The sequence below is a fragment of the Diabrotica virgifera genome, chromosome 6 (genome assembly GCF_917563875.1).
Source record: "Diabrotica virgifera virgifera chromosome 6, PGI_DIABVI_V3a".
Lineage (NCBI taxonomy): Eukaryota > Metazoa > Arthropoda > Insecta > Coleoptera > Chrysomelidae > Diabrotica > Diabrotica virgifera.
Genome location: NC_065448.1, coordinates 101,893,155 through 101,912,140, shown reverse-complemented (window position 1 = coordinate 101,912,140; position 18,986 = coordinate 101,893,155). Strand labels below are relative to the sequence as shown.

The 18,986-nt window shown below is 32.7% G+C and overlaps 1 long non-coding RNA gene across 1 annotated transcript; it reads right to left on the bottom strand.

Annotated features, from left to right (window-relative positions):
* Positions 1–2,416: 2,416 nt before the first annotated feature.
* On the bottom strand, positions 2,417–4,527 carry LOC126885898 (uncharacterized). The gene is made up of 2 exons (XR_007698485.1): positions 4,173–4,527; positions 2,417–3,575 (listed from the first exon to the last, which is right to left on the bottom strand). It is a non-coding gene; the product is annotated as an uncharacterized LOC126885898 (long non-coding RNA).
* Between the last annotated feature and the right edge of the window lie 14,459 nt (positions 4,528–18,986).

Here is an 18,986-nt window from a genome sequence, read left to right as displayed (position 1 = left end):
CCTCTGGCACAACAATCACAAAATTCACCACGGAAACAAAATAATCAACCTCAAAAAGTGTCACTGTCAAACGAATAGTATATTTGACAGTTTGTGTTGAGATGGACGAAAATGAAGAATCTTTTAATTGTACACCACCAGAAATTGTAGAACTAGCTACAGCAACAGCATCTACCTTAATACCTTATGTAAATATTTGTATTAAAAACTCTACTAAAGTTAATGATGATTCTCAACCAATTCAGTTTATTAATTGTACTATTACTAATTTTAATGTCTTTAACAAATAAAGTTGTTCATTAAAAATCTTAAATTAATTAATTTGTCGTAGAAAAAGTAGAGTATACTACTCGCAATAATAGCCATCATTATTGACTCGTGGTATAATCGTCAACTTTGCAAAGTAACAAGACACTTACTCAACACGCACACACACTACACATTACACTAGGTACCTAACTGTTAAAAATTACCGTACCTACCATGCCAATGGCCATTAGTTGTCGAGGCATTAACCTTTTTTAAATAAAAAAAAACAATAATTTAATTTGTCATATTAATTTCCTATTTGGTAGCAAATTTTGTGGCTTATTACAAACTAAAATAGTAAATTAGTAATACAAAGTATTAATTTGTATTAATTGTATCAATTAAAATAAATAATTCTTTTGCGATTCAATTTTTAAATCTTTTTTCTGTCGGTATCCTACTGTGTACAGGCATTGTACAGGTAATGCTAAGAATTACCATAATCTGTTCTCGGGAGTCTTAGTACACAAGATTAATGACGATGAACGACCCAAAAATACGAAAAATGTGCATGGCCAGGTAATAATAAAAATGTTTACAAACTAATAGTGCTTTGAGGAATACGCAAAAACGTTGCCAAACTTCAGGGCTTCTTATAATCGGTAGCTCAATGTGGGCTTCCTAACGCTGCTGAACTTCTACAGAGTATATACTTTTTTTCGCAGCGAAAACTGGTGGTAGATACCATGAACTACGAGTGTATGTTTTGATAATAATTCCAGGCATAAGCAGCCCGGGCTTCGTATTGTTAATCATGATTTCAGAGCTACCTATGGTACATTTCTAAAATTTGTCCGAATATATATGAAGCCCAAGCGTATTTACATGTTCTGAGCTTGGTTAAAATATCGAGAGATGGTGTAAAGTACGTTTTTTGGGGAAATAACATTAAAGAATTACGAAGCCCGAATCCGGGCTTCGTAAGGAGGTGTCGGGCTTCGTATGACCGGTGCGATATAGCGTTTTTGGCTTCCTAAAGTCGGAATCCATATATATATATATATATATATATATATAATGAAGTATATAATCAAATAAATAAGATCAAATAAATGGATAAATAATCCAATAAATAATGTATACTCAAGTAAACCTACTACCTAAATACTGGAAGTAAATTTTTATTTATATGTAACTTACCACCACTTTGGAAAAAATATATATAATAATAATCAATGCTTAGTTGTCCCTCCAACTATACCACTATTGGCTGAAGGAATAAAAATTACCTTATATGAATTATATTATTAATAGCAATATTAAATATAAGTTCCCAATAAAAAATTCAAATTCAACCCAGAATGTAAGTTGCACAAACCTATACTATAATGAGGTCCCAAAATATAAACAAAAATCAAAACAGCGTATAAGAATACCTGATATGTATCAGAAATTAAAAATAAAATAAATAAGTAACAAGATGTGTATAGAGATACCAAACGGAAATAACAAAGAAACTTGAGATAAAAAGAGAAGAATTGACCTAAATAAATACTGTCTCAGACCAAAAATAAGGCCCCACGTTGGGCGCCAATGTAACCAGATAGAAGGACATTTTCTGTTGGGAGTGAATGCACAGAGAGTGATAAACTCCAACAGAAGTAGGAATAAGAAAATCTACTTAATGTAGCCAAAGGAACAACAATGTGGCTTCTGCGTTGAAGAAGCTGAAGTCTAAAATACTACTTTGCAGTAGTACTTGTATGGAAAGATGCCAAGACGAAGAGTATAGAATTGATATAGGACTGAAAATGAAAATTATGAATAGATAGATGTAACTTGAATAGCTAGCTCAATATGCAAGAGAATGGCCACTTTACACTCAAGGAAGGATTCGGCCAATTTGCACGGCTATTTCTGGCTGGACAATAAATTAAAGGAAATGACAATGATGGCTAGAAAAGAAGATATTAAGACAATGTTCACAAAATAGATAGAGTAAATATAATAATATAATGAAAATAGAATAAATTTTTGGGCGCCAGAAGAAGGATAACTGGGTTAACCCTCTTCCAGGTATTCTACGCTGCTATAGAGTATATTAAATTTGTAATAAAAGTATATTAAATGTACAAATATAGAGGAGTAATATGAGAAAAAAAATATGCACAATAAATATATATTTATTAAATTTAACTACTAGATGTTCACAATCTCCGAGTTAAGACAAGTAACTAGTCTGTGACTCTAACATGACAAAAAAATGATACTAGTGAAAGTCAATTAAAAAATTATCACACAAAGGTGATCTAAGAATAATCTTAATAAGGTTAGAAAATCTGAATAAGGGTACCTCTAATACAGAAAGTACAACTTACACCTAGATTAGTATGAACCCTTCACCAAATAACACTTGTACGATTTTAATACGTACACCCTAATTGAATACTACCTGATAATAGAATAAGGAAAATACCTAATGTAAATAATATATATTTTACAACTCTCAATGTGTTGACGGGTAACAAGTCCCTAAATGAACCAACTTAGTACTGGATACAAAAGATCCTTTTCTGACTAGTGGTTCTAAATAATAATCGCAAGTAAAACTAGTACCTTCCTGAGGGGATGGGTACTAGGGATTTATTCAAATATAATATAAAAAAAAATTAATAGTTAACGTTAAATAATATTTACAAAAATCTAATACAAATTGAAAAATTATGAAATAAGTTGAATGATTTTAAATTTAGGTGAATTGAACTAATATTATTTTTAAATTAACTGAGAAAACAAGTCTAAAATTAATACGAACCAAGGGGAAAACACATGTATGGGGAGAATCTTCGAGCTCGAAACTTCTACCAAGAATTATATAAATTTGGGGGAACAGTACTAACTGTTAGGCATGGTTATTATAACTAAAATGTACTTAAATTTGTAGAGAAAGAAAAAAATATTTATGTGTAATTAAATTATGAACTTATGTGTATCTAACTTAAATGTCCTGAATATTACAAAAAAAAACAGTATAAGTCTTTAACTAGTATGAATAATTGTCCCCCAAAACAAACCCCTTTTCACGCGTTCCAACACTGATCCTTGGTGTGTGGTACCAAATCCGTGGTACGAAGTTAACACCGAAGTGGTGCAACTGCCCAATAGCTAATGAACCTGTCCCTCGGAGGGTGCAGGATGATGAACCAAAACAAAACAAATGGGACTGTATCCTTAGACTTGTTCCCTGGTTGACTGAATCTTGGAAGTGTCTGCTCTCGGTGTTAGAGAGGGTTTACCAGCGGTAATAATAGATTTCTCCCGAATGGCTAAAAACAAAATATTCCCAGTTTATTCCTAATAAAACATGTCAGAAAAAGAAGTAAAAGAGAGAAGTTAATGAGGAAAGGTTTTTAGAAAAGAACTACAAAAAACCGACCTTTCACTGACCCAAAAAACCTATCTACCTTGACATTTTAACCATAGGTTGTGATCAGACTTTTAACAACTATGGCCTTGATTCGAATAGACAAGAAAACTTACAATAATAGGTTTTTTTCAAAAGAAGTTGTACATGTATGGTATAAAGAACTAGGTACTGTGAAAATATATGAACATATTAGATATGGGAAAAGAATTATGAAGTCTATGAAGTAAAATTTAGTAGGTTTCAAGAAGTAATGATATAATTGGTAATAGGTTTTCATAACTGGAAATTTTTTATGAACATAACCCCATATTAAGAATGTTATTAAAGATCTTTTCTGGATACATGATAGACACTGCAACATTCTACATAAAAGCCAATCGATGACTTAATTTAAATTCAATCCATAATGAGAATAATATTATAATTGCCACAATTATGACACCATATTGAAAAAACTATTATAAAAAACATACCGGTGTGAGATCCCTTTTCTTACAGTTTCATTATTCCGTCACTTTAATTCACTCAACTTTCTATAACTTGCAACAACAATAATGGAACTATGCAACTGGAAATAACTTATTTTAATTATATAATTAGAAAACTCACGCCGCCATTCTTATTGACACTCCCAAGACCAATCCTTCCCTCTTCACCGTTCCGGCTTCGTGACAGCTAGCGGCCGGTGTTCAGTACCAACCTCAAGAAATATCAATGTGACCACCATACACCCAGTATGACGTCACCAAGGGAATTTTGTACGAACTGGTTTTTAATATTCTAAGAAAATACTTTTGACAATAATTAAATAAGGTGTTCCCATTAATAATTAATTAAATAAGTGATGGAACGTCACACCTCCATGAGCTGAGTTTGGACGATCATACCTAGCAATTGTGGTATATTTCTCTACAAAAATAGGCTCGTTGACTGCAAGCCAGTGTTCTGTAACAGCAACTATCTGGGGAAATCCTAATTCCTCTAGAAACAAAAGTAATTCGTCAGTTTTATTTCTTATAGAACGAATATTAATCAGAACCATACTAAAGTTGTCATCACTAAAATTATTCGAGGTTTCTAGTTCCTCAGAACACGTCGTATTATTTAAAAATTTCGTCTTGGAGAGCTAGTGGAATAATAATTTCGGTGACATTCCCTTGATTTTTGCAGATGAATAATTCTTTCCGAAGTGAGAAAAGACCTAAAAGCAGCAAGATCAGCGTCTACTTCATCTGCACCGATTCCATAAGCATCGTTGAATTCTAGAAGAATTTTTCTTAGATCTTCACTCTTAGTCGGAAGTCCTTCGGAAGCCAGAAACAGTTTAACACTTGTGTTGGTATACCCATCATAAAATACTGATGCAGGTTGGTCGTGTAGAAAAGCAAGATGAATTTTAATGGCCTTCAAGATATTCGGTTCCCTTAATCTGGCTAAAAGATATCGACTATTCGAGTTATTGGTCAATCTAACTCTTGGTGGGGTCAAAGGATCCAGATTTATCGATGGTTCTAAAGTATCCTTCTTAATGAAATTAATATGAGAACGGAAATGATCTTTAGATTTGCACATTGCAATGGCCTGCTTGTCTGTCAGTATATTTGTGGTATCAACTTCATTCTTGTTGTTACTTGGAATGGTAATTGGATTTTCCAAGTTAACCGTGCTTCTGATGTTCTTCCGATTTATATCTGTCTCAGATGAAGTCGTTGGTTCGGAGTATAAGGATTCTGTAGACCACTTAACGTTTACACCCGGTGGCCAAATTTCTTTATTAAATAATAAGTCAATAGGTGTTTTAGACTTAATACCTATTTTGAATGAGGAGCCTGTATCTGAGTTGGCATGTTTAAGGAGGGCGTAACATCTTATAAATTCCTTGATACCTAGCTTCTCTTTAATGTAATGAACTACTTGTATAGGTGTGTATATTGGGGCTAAGTTGCTAATGACGACAAAGTGACATTTATCTTCTGCAATTTTTGTTTTTTTGACTGTACTGGTTTCGAAATGCTGGGTGTCTTCAGTTTGGGTACTTGAAGTGGCATATACTATGTTTTTCTTTGATACCTCTTTCTTCGTTGGTATAGTAGGTAGTTTTTTGGAAAGATTACACATTTGATTAGATATTTCACTGATGTGTGAAGAGAGCCTCTCTAATCCCAACTTTATCTCAGATGAATTTGTATCTTGGACTTGTATTTTAATCGTGTCATTTGAACAGCCGAAAAAAACTGACGATATATTGAAAATATCTTGTTCCATCCGCCTTATGGATTTTAAAAGATACTCAGAATTTAACAAGTTATTTAATTTATGAGTCTCGTCAATTTTTTTTGTGAGATAGTCTAATTTGTCGTCATTTTTTTATAATAAATCATATGTCTCTATAAATACAGGCAAATTATCTGTGAGTTTTTTAGTAACTTGAAGTAAGGCGTCAAAGTTCTCTTGTGGTATTTGATTTTTTGTTAAATTTGTTACTTTTTCATTTAAACATCTGAGGCTAGGTGAATCACATAATGTACAGAAATATTTTAAATGGGCATTTTTTGGATCTAGTAGAGTTTTTGAGGTGGTTTTATTGAGACCAGAACACTTGAGACAAAAATATCGTCTACAGTCCCCATGACAACGTATCTTGCATTTGTCCTTTTCGTAAAATTCAATCAAGCAAATATCACAATTGTAGATCATGGTGGTTAACGTTAAGCAATATTTAATTGGGTCGTTGAATGTAAAAAAAGTAAACAAAATGTAGAATAGTCAAATAAATCTGGTAACACTTACAACGAGTTTAGTTACGCAACACTCCAAAACAATAACAAAAACACTTAAACAAAGGGCCTAGCCGGGTAAGATGGTGAAAAGTGCCCCCAACCCAATTTAAATTCCATATAGGCCACTTTTTAGCACATATAGAGGAACGCACTTTCTGAAATTTTTAGCCCCCTAGGTGGTCACGTGACCCCCCTAGAGCCTAATTAGGCTTTTTATGTTTTTATTTTTTCTCTCAGCCGCATCAAGAGCTAGCCAAAAACTTTATTTAAAAAAGTTGTAAGTTTCAAAAAGATCTATATGAAAAAATTTTTTTTTATTTTTTTGGCGGGAAATTCGAATTTTTAGAACAATTTTAAACTTTTAAATACCTCTGAAAAGAAAACTAAGACACTCGTTTTTACGAAAATTAATTATAATGTGTATTTTTGCACAATCTTTCACCCTTAATTTTTTCAGATTTTTAAAATTGGTGAAACGTACCTTTAAAAATTAAAAACCGCATTTTTTCGGTTTTTTTTTTCGTTTTTTGATACAATTTTATACATATTTTTCAAAAAATGTAACACCGTCACTAGAATAGGTAAAAAACTGAAAAATAATTGGGGTTTGCTTAATAAAAATTTTTTGTAACGATATCCATTTTCAAGATACAGGGCGTTGAAGAAAACAAAATTTTACATATTTTTTACGATTTTGACGAAACTACTGGCAACATTGTAATAAAACTTGGCGGGTTTTAAGAGGTAGTTATTGTGCATGTTTTGACATACAACTAAGGATTTGATATTCATCATTGGCGCGCATAGGGGTAATGGTCTGAAATTTTCAAAGAAAAAAAGATAGTACGCCACTGACATATTTCAAATCAACAATCATTTTTGAATTCCTCATTCAATTTTCAATAAAAAATCTATCTTCTCATTTTTTCATACGACGCGCCGTTTTGCTGCAAAAAATAAAATATCTTAACGCTTCCAAAGTATTCGAATTAATTTTGATAATAATGGATGTATGAGTTTATTATGTAGATGTAGAAAGTATAGTCTGTTCGCTAAACTCAGACGCAACTTTCTAGATATTTTAGTCGGCAATTTTACCAATTTTAGGAAAATTGGCAAAAAATAATTACTAAATAGTTAATAATCACTAAATAGTTAGTAATTTTGCCAATTTTTGCAAAATTGGCAAAAAACAAAAAAATTATTGACTAAAATATCTAGCCAGTTGCGTCTGAGTTTAGCGAACCGACATACTAGAAGTTCGAATACTTTGTAAGGGTTAAGATCTTTTATTTTTTGAATAAAAATGGCGCGTCGGATGAAAAAATAAGAAGATACATTTTTTGTCACAAATTAAACGAGAAATTCAAAAACCATTGTTAATTTGAAATACGTCAGTGGCGTACTATCTTTATTCTTTAAAAAGTTCAGACCATTACCCCTATGCGCGCCAATGACGAATATCAAATCCTTAATTGTATGTCAAAACATGTACAATAACTACCTCTTAAATCCCGCCAAGTTTTATTACAATGTTGCCAGTAGTTTCAGCAAAATCGTAAAAAATGTGTAAAATTTTGTTTTCTTCAACGCCCTGTATCTTGAAAATCGATGGCGTTACAAAAAATTTTTATTAAGCAAACTCCAATTATTTTTCAGTTTTTACCTATTCTAGTGACAGTGTTACCTTTTTTGAAAAATATGTATAAAATTGTATCAAAAAACGAAAAAAAAAACGAAAAAATGCGGTTTTTTATTTTTAAAGGTACGTTTCACCAATTTTAAAAATCTGAAAAAATTAAGAGTGAAAGATTGTGTAAAAATACACATTATAATTAATTTTCGTAAAAACGAGTGTCTTAGTTTTTTTTTCAGAGGTATTTAAAAGTTTAAAATTGTTCTAAAAATTCGAATTTCCCGCCAAAAAAATAAAAAAAAATTTTTTCATATAGATCTTTTTAACCTTACAACTTTTTTAAATAAAGTTTTTGGCTAGCTCTTGATGCGGCTGAGATAAAAAATAAAAACCTAAAATGCCTAATTAGGCTCTAGGGGGGTCACGTGACCACCTAGGGGGCTAAAAATTTCAGAAAGTGAGTTCCTCTATATGTGCTAAAAAGTGGCCTGTATGGAATTTAAATCGAGCTGGGGGCACTTTTCACCATCTTACCCGGCTAGGCCCTTTGAGTAAGTCGGTCGTGATGACAACCAAAACAAAACACAACTGGTCACATCGACGACTGAAAACGAACTGTAGGGGGGCTGTAAACTTTGATTTATTCATATATTGACTTTCATAATAATAATTTTAACCTAGTTATTAAGCCTTGAAAATCGCCATTTTTCGATTTTTTCAATTTTAAATTGCTTATAAGTCGAAAGCGATCAACTTTAGAGAAAAATTATAGGAGACCTTTTTTGTCCAGAAGGGTCCAAGAAATTAAAAAAAAAATATTCGGGCCAAAAATATTGATTCTTGCAATTTGATTAAAAAAAAAATTTTTAAAAAAATTGGCCCACTTTTCACGTAGGCGACTTCTTGAACCTTAATCTGGGATGTCTCACGAATGTGATTATGCAAAAAAATCTTATGGGAATATTTTTCCCTTCGAACCAGCCGTTTTCTCCTTGTCTATATTCCTAGTTCGAGTCAACTCAAACGGCTGCTTTTAGTAAAAGTTATTTATAAATATATGAAGATTTTAATTCAACATTTACTAGTAAAAGTAGACTCCAAATAGAAAAAGTATACTCTTCCCAATACCATTTAGTAAAAGTTGATTCACACAAGCAACCGATTCTAGAACTTAAATGTTACTCGGTATGTTTAAATCGTGATAAGTAGTTGAAACGGTCAAAACAAAGAGACTCACACTCATCAAAAAAGTACATGAGATTGTACTCGTATAAACTACATTTACTGAATCGACCCAGGAATAGTCAACTCAAATTACTAAGAGGTGATTCTATTTTTCCCTCGATCGACTTTTACTAACAAGGGCAAGGAAGTGTCCTTCAATAAGTAAAAGTTACGATCGAACTAGGAATAGTCAACTCTAACTGAGAATCAACTTGAACTGTAATATACAGTGATGAGCGAGCTAATAACCGGCAAAATAACGTAAAAGATAGAGCTTTAAAGATAAAAAAAACTAGTAGAGGTGGAAGTTATCGATATAAACGTATAAATTAACATTACATTATATTACATAGTTTCCCTCCTTTAGAGGTCTGCGACAGGAGTATATTAAAAATTCTCCTGTCACAATGAGAGTTGCCACATTCCTCCGATACGTCTAAAGATAGAAACTATGTAATGTACTGTTATTTATACGTTTATATCGATAATAGTTTCCACCTCTACTAGTTTCATCTCTTTTTACTTCACAATGTATTTATATTTTACATCTTTTGCGTTATTTTGCCGGTTATTAGCGCGCTCATCACTGTAATTAAAATTTTCCGTTTTGCAATTATTAAAATAGGGTATAAAAATACCATATTTGAAATAATCTCTGTCGTTCGAAACATCGATTTAAAGATACATATATAAAAATTGCATTGTGATTTTGAGGTCGCGGATTTATTTTTTACTCGGCTCGCCGAAGAGCTCCCGACCCCACCATAAATTTAAAAAAAATTCTCTAGGCTCTTATTGTTAACCAATATCCATTTTTCTAAGTACGATTGAAAGCTAGAGCCTTTCTTTATATACAAAAATATTTGTCGACTATTTAATGTGCTTATGTTGGAGTTAGCATATTTTCGCAAATTTGCAATTTTATGCGGATCCTGAATTGCAAAATTATTATGCAAAAATTCCTAACCTATCCCAACCGATCCTAACGAAATTTGACAAAAGCTTCGGTTCTTTTTTAAATACGTTTTTTCTAGACGGAACATGAAGCTATGTATGTATAAAGAATCGAACTTTAAAGAAAAGACTCCGTTTTTTGCACCTTTTGTCCAATTATTGCTATTTTTTAAAGAAAAAGAATTAAATTTTCAATTTGTAGCTAGACAAATCGCACACCTAGTTCAATTGTGCCACAACTCCAAAAAATTCGAATTTTGGGTTAAGGCTGTAAAATATTGCCTATATAATGGCCCATCTAATGCAATACAGCCTGAACTAAAATATTGTTTTGGATAAGTATAAAGCAAGTTACTTCGGTATTTCACTGTAAGGTTTTTGGAGGTTTTGAAAATGCAATATGGCCATAACTGTTAGATGTGGCGATAATATACACTGCTACAATACAACCGATGTAATTCAGTACGTTCAATACGGCCACAACTGCAAAAATCAAGAGAGATGTGGCGATAATATACACTGCCACAATACAACCGGTATAATTCAATACGGCCACAACTGCAAAAATCAATTGATTTTTTCATTGTATTGCCGGCGTATCTCCTAAGTATTGTTTTATAAATGACTTTCTTCACAATGCAATATCGCCATAACTATCAAAACAATAATAACCATATATTTTTAATAAATTTTAATAAGATCCAGCCAATAAGTGTATGATTTACTACCTAAATTGTAATTTTGAAGCCAGTTACTCTCAAAATAAATTATTTACAGGGCATAACGCATTTATTACAAAACGTTTTGCTCATTTCTCGAGAATATTGTGTTTTGCACTTGTGGCACTATTGAACTAGGTGTGCGAAATATATGTGAAAAAAACAAAAAATTTCGATGTTTTCAGCTTTTGAAAAAAAATTAAGCAAAAAGTTTGGGACTGGGACATATCATGCTAAAACAGATCTTGCCTAAACATACCCTTAAAACTGCTTATGGGAATATTTATTTATTTATTAAGCGCAACAGGCCTTGTAGGCCTAGGGCTAAAATGTTTACATTTCTGATTACATAAATAATATAGTAAATAACTTAATATATCTTACATAACTTATAAATTTTATTTAAATACACTTCAGTCTTTTTATACACTCCTTCACAACCTCTCTCCATCTCCTTCTGTCCAATGCTAGTTCTTTCCATCTCTCAATGTTACTTTTCTTCAAGTCTTCATATACACTGTCCATCCATCTTTTCCTTGGCCTGCCTTTCCTCCTCTTTTGTATTGGTCTTCGTGAAAGTAACATTTTTGGCATTCGTTTACTTCCCATTCTCTCTATGTGCCCCAAGTATCGTATTCTCTGTGCTTTGATCGTCGTCGTAATCGTTGGCTCTTGATATAGTTCTTCCAATTCTTTATTGGTTCTTCTTCTCCACTGACCTTCTATTTTCACACCTCCATATATTGCTCTTTGCATTTTTCTCTCCCATCTTTCTAACAGGTCTGTTTCTGACTTTTTGAGCACCCATGTTTCGCTTGCGTATGTTACTGTAGGTCTGATAACAGTCTTATAAATTCTTATTTTTGTTTTTCTTGATACGTATTTGGATTTCAATAATGTGCGTAATGCTCCATGTTTTTTATTTCCTTTAGCTATTCTTGCCTTTATCTCCCCTTCTTCATGACCATTTTCATCTATTTTGGCTCCCAGGTAAATTATTTCTTTGGCTCTTTTAAACGAGTATGTTTTTTCTCCATCTATTTGTACTATGATGTTATTCTCTTTTTCTTTTTGGATCTCTCCCATTATCATATACTTTGTCTTTTCTTCATTTATTTTAAGTCCGAATTTTTTAGCTTCTGTTATTATGTTTTTCATTAACTTTTGTAGTTCTTTTTTGCTTGTTGCTAATAGCGTCAGATCATCTGCAAATGCTATGCATTGGTGGCCGTTTTTAAACATCGTTTCTTGCATGTTTACTCTGCTTTTCCTGATTATTCCTTCCAATGTTAGATTGAATGCCATTGTTGATAGTGGGTCTCCTTGTCGTAATCCTTCCTTGGTTTCAAACTTTTTGGATGTATACCCTTTCCAAGCTATTTCGTTTGTTGTGTTTTCCATCGTCATCTTTATCATCCTGACAATTTTACTTGGTATCCCCAATTCTTTCATCAGTTCGTACATCTGCTGTCTATTTACTGTGTCGTAAGCCTGCTTAAAGTCTATGAACAAAGCATATAGTACTGTTTTATGTTCGTAACAGGTAGTCTGTATTTCTTTTAAGGCAAATATTTGGTCAGTCGTTGATCTGTTGTTTCTAAAACCTGCCTGGTATTCCCCCAGTATTTTTTCCGAATAATGACTTAGCCTTTTACTTATACTTTGTGCCAAGATTTTGTAAACTATTTCTAATAGTGCGATGCCTCTGTAGTTTTCGCATAGCATTCTATCACCTTTTTTATGTATAGGGCATATTCTTGCTATGGTCCACTCTTCTGGCATTTTTTCTACTTCCCATATTCTTTTTATCAGATCATATATCTCTTTCTGTAGTCTTTTCCCTCCTGATTTTATCATTTCGGCCGATATTTCTGTTATTCCTGGGCTTTTGTTATTTTTCAAGCTCTTTATTTCGTTCTTTATTTCTTGTTCTGTGGGTATTTCTATTGCTATCTGATCATCTTCAGTTTCATGGTTTGTTTCCCTTTGTACTTCGCTCTTATTTAGCAGTTCTGTGAAATAGCTTTGCCAGTTTTCCATTATTTTTTCAGGCTCATTTAGCAATATCCCTTTATCATCTCTCATATATGGGTTGTTTTTTTGATATCCTCTTTCCATTTTTTTTTGCTTCCTGGTAGAATGATCTTATTTCTTTTTTTTGAAATTTTTCTTCTATTTCTTTCAGTTTGTTCTCGTTGTATTTTCTGTTTTTGCTTCTACATTTTCTTTTCATGATTTTTCTCAATTCTCTGTATTCTTCTCTAGTGGTTTCTTCGTCATTTGTGAGATTTTTGAGTCTTACTTTTCTTATTGCTTCTGCTATTTCTTGACATTCTTCATCATACCAATCTTTTGTTTTGTGTTTTCTTTTGGTTTTCGCTAGGATTGCTTTACTTGTGTCCAAGATTGCTTCTTTGATATTTTGCCATTGTTTGTCTGGGCTTGACGTTTCTTGTTCCCTGATTAGTCTGTTGGTTATTCCCTGTTCATACTTCTTCTGTGTGTTGTTATCTTTTAGTAGTCCTATGTTAAATTGTTTTCCAATTTTTTCTGTTGTTTTATTGTTTCGCTTTATGTTATGCTCGATTTTATATTCTGCTCTCACCAGGTAGTGGTCAGAGTTACAGTCCGCTCCTCTCATGCTCTTTACATTTATTACATTGTTTGCATGCTTCTTCTCTATTAAAATATGGTCTATCTGATTTACTGTCTTCTTATCAGGGGAAATCCACGTTCCTTTATATACATCTTTTCGGCGTAATTGTGTGCTTCTTATCACCATTTGCCTTTCTGTTGCAAAGCCTATTATTCTTTGACCATTATCGTTCGACACCTCATGCTTACTATATTTCCCTATTATGTGTTCGTATATATTCTCTCTTCCTACTTTGGCGTTGCAGTCTCCCATTATTATTTTGATGTCAAACCCTGGTAATTTATCATATTCTCTTTCCAATTGCTCGTAGAATTCATCTTTTTCTTCTTCGGTGGCATCTTCAATCGGTGCGTGTACATTTATTATACTTATGTTTCGTTTGTCCCCTTTTAATCTTATTGTGCATAGTCTATCTGATATTGGTTGGAATGCCATTACTCTTTCCTTCCATTTTCGCTGTATTATAAAACCTGTTCCTAACCTTCTGGTTTCTCCCCCGCTTTTAAAAAATACCACGTCTTCTATTTCTATTTCTACTATTTCTGTTTCCAATTGTTTTTTCTCTTGTAAAGCTATTATTTCTACATTATATCTTTTAATTTCTCTAATTAATTCTTTGAGTTTTCCTGTTTCGTATGTGCCTCTTACATTCCATGTACCCAAGTTGACTTTAGTTTTCTTTTTGTTATCTTTACTTATTGCCTTGTCCCTTGCCTGCGTCGTTTCCTTCTTATTTATCCCTGTTGCAAACTGTATCTTGTCATTTTTCGGCTTTTCTTTTTTATTGCTGTCTTGATTTGTTCTATTTCCATAGTTCGTAATCCTATTCTTTGCATTTTTCGTCGTCATTTGTTTCCTTTCATTGCTATTGCTTAGTTTTTTGCTTTGGTCTCTACCACTAACGTTTGGTTCATTCCATCCCAGCGCCATATTTCATGATCGGCATATATTTTCTTATACCCTACTTTCACTTTTCTCCCTTCCTTTCTTAGTTCTTGCGCTTTTTGTCTGACATGTTTCTGTACAATTCTGTCGTTCTTTGATAGGTCATCGTTGATATAAACTAGACCTTCTTCTCGATTTCTCAATTTGGTTTTGTTTCGCATGATTTTTCTTTTATCTTCTTCCTTTTCAAGCTCAACCAGACAAACTTTTTCTCCTAACTTCAGAGCCTTCTCTATTTGTACATCTACTTTTAATTCTGTCTGCATAAAATTTTTCATTGCATGTTTTAGGATATCTGGCCCATTTGTATCTATGTTCAATCCCTGTATAATTATATTTTTCCGCCTTTTTTGATTTTCTAAACTTTCAAGCCGTTCTTCTATTTGATAAACTGCCTGTTTTAGTTTCGTGTTTTCCTCTCTTAATGTTACATTCTCCTGGCGTAGCTCTCTTATTTCATCTCTATATTCTTTCTGCTCTCTACGCATCTCGCTAAGTTCTCTTGATTGTTCCTCGATTTTTAGACTTACTCCTGCCATCATTTCCATAATTTTTTGTATATTCTCCTCCATTTTCTCCTTTCTGTAGGAAGGAGATCTGCTTATTTTTCGACTTTTGTTAAAAGCCCGTTCCAATTCTTCCTCTTTTCTCTTCTTGTCGTTTTCGTCTGTCGTGGTACCGTCACTTTCTGTTCGAAATAATAGCTCTTCGTATTTTTTATCTTCTCTGCTCATTACAACTGGTTCGTTTTACTGCGATAAAGGTCTCGTTCGGACTATCTCCGCGGAAACTTAACCTTTCTCAGTGTAGCGTCTTACTTTTTTTCTTTTTTTTTTTGATAAAATTATATTGAGCAGTATATACTATTTCGCTCCTCCCTACTTACAGGACTTCCCTGTCGACTTGGCAACACCGCGTTCCAATCAAACAAGAATCCACTTCGAATATCGTAATATCAATGACGTTTTATTTGTTTATGTGTTACGCTTACCTTTGATTTTTGCCAATTTGGAGCACAATTTCAATATTTAGTTTATTATTTTTCGTTCAGCGCGAAGATTACTCACTTAACTTCACACTTTAGCGTTTGCTGTAATTGATTTACTCTGCATTTCGCGAAAAACGGGTTTAATGCAGGAGCAAAATACAATTAATATTTACACACTCAGCGCAACGTTGCCAATCCCCCTTTTTTAATTTAAAAATTATTTAATTAATGAATATTTTTATTATTACACAAATATTTTTATTCCAGGGCAGAATCAGAAAAACATCAAAAATAACTGGTAAGTCACTTTTTGAATCTATTTTAATTATCCAAATATAACAAAACCTTTATTTAAGTAATATTTGGAAAGATCTATTTCAACCCAAAATATAATTGGGAGAACACAAAAAATAAAAGCAACCTAAAAATAAAAGCCCTAAATGTTTCGAATAAATTCGTTATCGACCTGAAACAGGTCGATTTTTATTTTTACATTATGATTTTTTGGCAGATAATCATACTAGTGACGTCATCCATCTGGGCCTGATGACGTGGATAACTATTTTTTTGAATGAGAATAGGGGTCGCGTGCTATCTCGCTTAAAAGTTTATTCAATTCTCTATCCATTAATTAGTATAGTATACTTAAACCAAAAGATGGCATAACCCAGATATCCAAAGTGAAAGTTATCCTTCAATACCAAATTGTTCTATATGGTCCACACACTGTCCAGAAAAAAGTCACACTATTTTGAGCGTCGGGTTTGGGGGGGAGAGGGGGGAGAAATCGGAAAATTCGTAGCTTTTTACGTTTTTCGTCAATATTTCTAAAACTATGCGGTTTAGCATGAACAACCTTCTATACAAAATTGTTCTACATTAGATTTGAAATAAAAAAGGCCCTATGCATATTCTTTCTAAAATGAATGGTTCCAAAGTTACGGAGGTAGTATAGTATAACTGGTTCAAAAAATGGCCTAACCCAAACATCCAAAGTAAAAGTTTTCCTCCAACACCAAATTGTTCTGTATGGTCCACATATTGTTCAGTAAAAAGTTACACCATTTTGAGCGTCCGGTTTGGGGGGAGATAGGGGGAGAAGTCGGTAAATTAGTAGTTTTTTTAAGTTTTTCGTCAATATTTCTAAAACTATGCTTTAGCGTAAACAATGTTATATACAGAAATGTTCTACATGAAATTTAAAACAAAAAATCTTGTATACATAATTGTTATAACATCAACGTTTCCAGAGTTACGGAGTGTGAAACGTCGAGGTTTTCGATCCTTTTTATATTTTTTGGGCAATGTATGGTATAACTATACCAAAAACCCAGACATCCAAAGTGAAAGTTATCCTCCAACACCAAATTGTTCTATATGGTCCACATAATGTTCAGAAAAAAGTCACACCATTTTGAGCGTCGGGTTTGGGGAGGAGAGGGAGGAGAAATCGGTGAATATAAAAAGTATCGAAAACCTCCACTTTTCACTCTCCGTAACTCTGGAACCGTTGATTTTATAACAATTATGTATGGAACCTTTTTTATTTTAAATTTTATGTAGAACATTTTTCTATAGAACATTATTTACGCTAAAGCACAGTTTTAGAAATATTGACGAAAAACGTAAAAAAACTACTAATTTGCCGACTTCTCCCCCATCTCCCCCCAAGCCGGACGCTCAAAATGGTGTAACTTTTTACTGAACAGTATGTGGACCATATAGAACAATTTGGTGTTGAAGGAAAACTTTTACTTTGGATGTCTGGGTTACGCCTTTTTTGGACCAATTATATTATACTACCTCCGTAACTTTGAAACCGTTCATTTTAGAAGGGTTATGCATAGGGCCTTTTTTATTTCAAATTTAATGTAGAACAATCTTGTATAGAACGTTGTTCATGCTAAAGCGCATAGTTTTAGAAATATTGACGAGAAACGTAAAAAACTACGAACTTACAGATTTCTCCCCCTCACCCCCCCAAACCCGACGCTCAAAATGGTGTTACTTTTTTCTGAACATTAAGTGGACCATATAGAACAATTTGGTGTTGGAGGATAACTTGCACATTGGATGACTGGGTTTGGGTCTAACTATACCATACTAAATGAAAAAATTAACATAATTATTTATACCGGGTGTCCACGAAAAATTTTTTGAATTAAATTAATTGTCACAAAAAGAAGAATGTATGTAATTTATAAATAATAAACATTACTTTTCACTTAATTTCTATGTTCAAACTGCCAACTATCAGTCTCTTGGCAGTTAGAACATTGAATTTAAGCGACGAACAATGTTTATTTACCAAATAAACATTTTCGCTATTTCCTGGCAGCAGTAGAATGGATTTTAAATTAAATAAATTATATAGGTTCTTTTTTTGTGTCAATTAATTTGTAAATGTGTAAATACACTTGTGAGCACAAAAATCGGGTCACTCGATGAATTATACACGTTAGATATCTCGAATGTCCTAAACTTGTTATCCGATTTGATTGCTTTTTTAGTAAGTTATAACCTTATTTCTTAAGAAAATCAATGTAATAATATTGTTGCTAGACAATAAATGTCATTTTATACCGGATGTTAGAATCATACTCTGTTTTTTACTTAAAGTTCGGAACACCTTGCGGAATATTTTAGTATATGTAAAATATTAAAATTATAACTCAATTGTAGCCTTAGGCTTCGTTAATATTTTCGTTTTTGATTCATTTGTTTATATTGGATAATAAAAAAGTTAGGTGCGTTAACAACTAGCCATGATTTTCATTAATTATATCCTCATTTTCTGTTTAGCATAAACAAGCCTACAGTAGGCTATGAGAAATTAACAATTTAATGGATGTCAAATTGTTAACATTTAAAAAGTGTCTGGGTTGATGAGAAAATTATTAGATTTATTATTTAAAGTTTAAAATTAGGTCCGTATTTTTTTGGATGTTTGGTAAAATGGAACGCGCTACACGGAATTTGACCCGCGATGAGTGTGTTTAAGTAGTTATCTTACACTTACATAGCGAAGAATTTAGCTATATACCGTGCTATCGGCACCTTATATTGGTAACAATTTTTTGCTAATGCACGATAATGCACGATAAGACCTCACGTTCAAGAACTGTAACCAAACATTTACAACTAGTAAATCTTCGGACTTTGAAATTGGTCATCGCATAGTCCAGATCTCAACCGGAACGTGTGTAACATAATTGGTAGAAGACTACGACAGCGTTTGCCACCTCCTAGAACCTTACAAAAGGTAGAAACAGTAGTAGCGCTCGAGATTTGGAATGATATTGATCAAGACCAGATAGCATACCTCATTTGTAATATAAAAGTACATATCTCTTTTATTATCCAACATAAGCGAATGAATCAAGAACAAAATGTTCGGAAGGCTTAAGA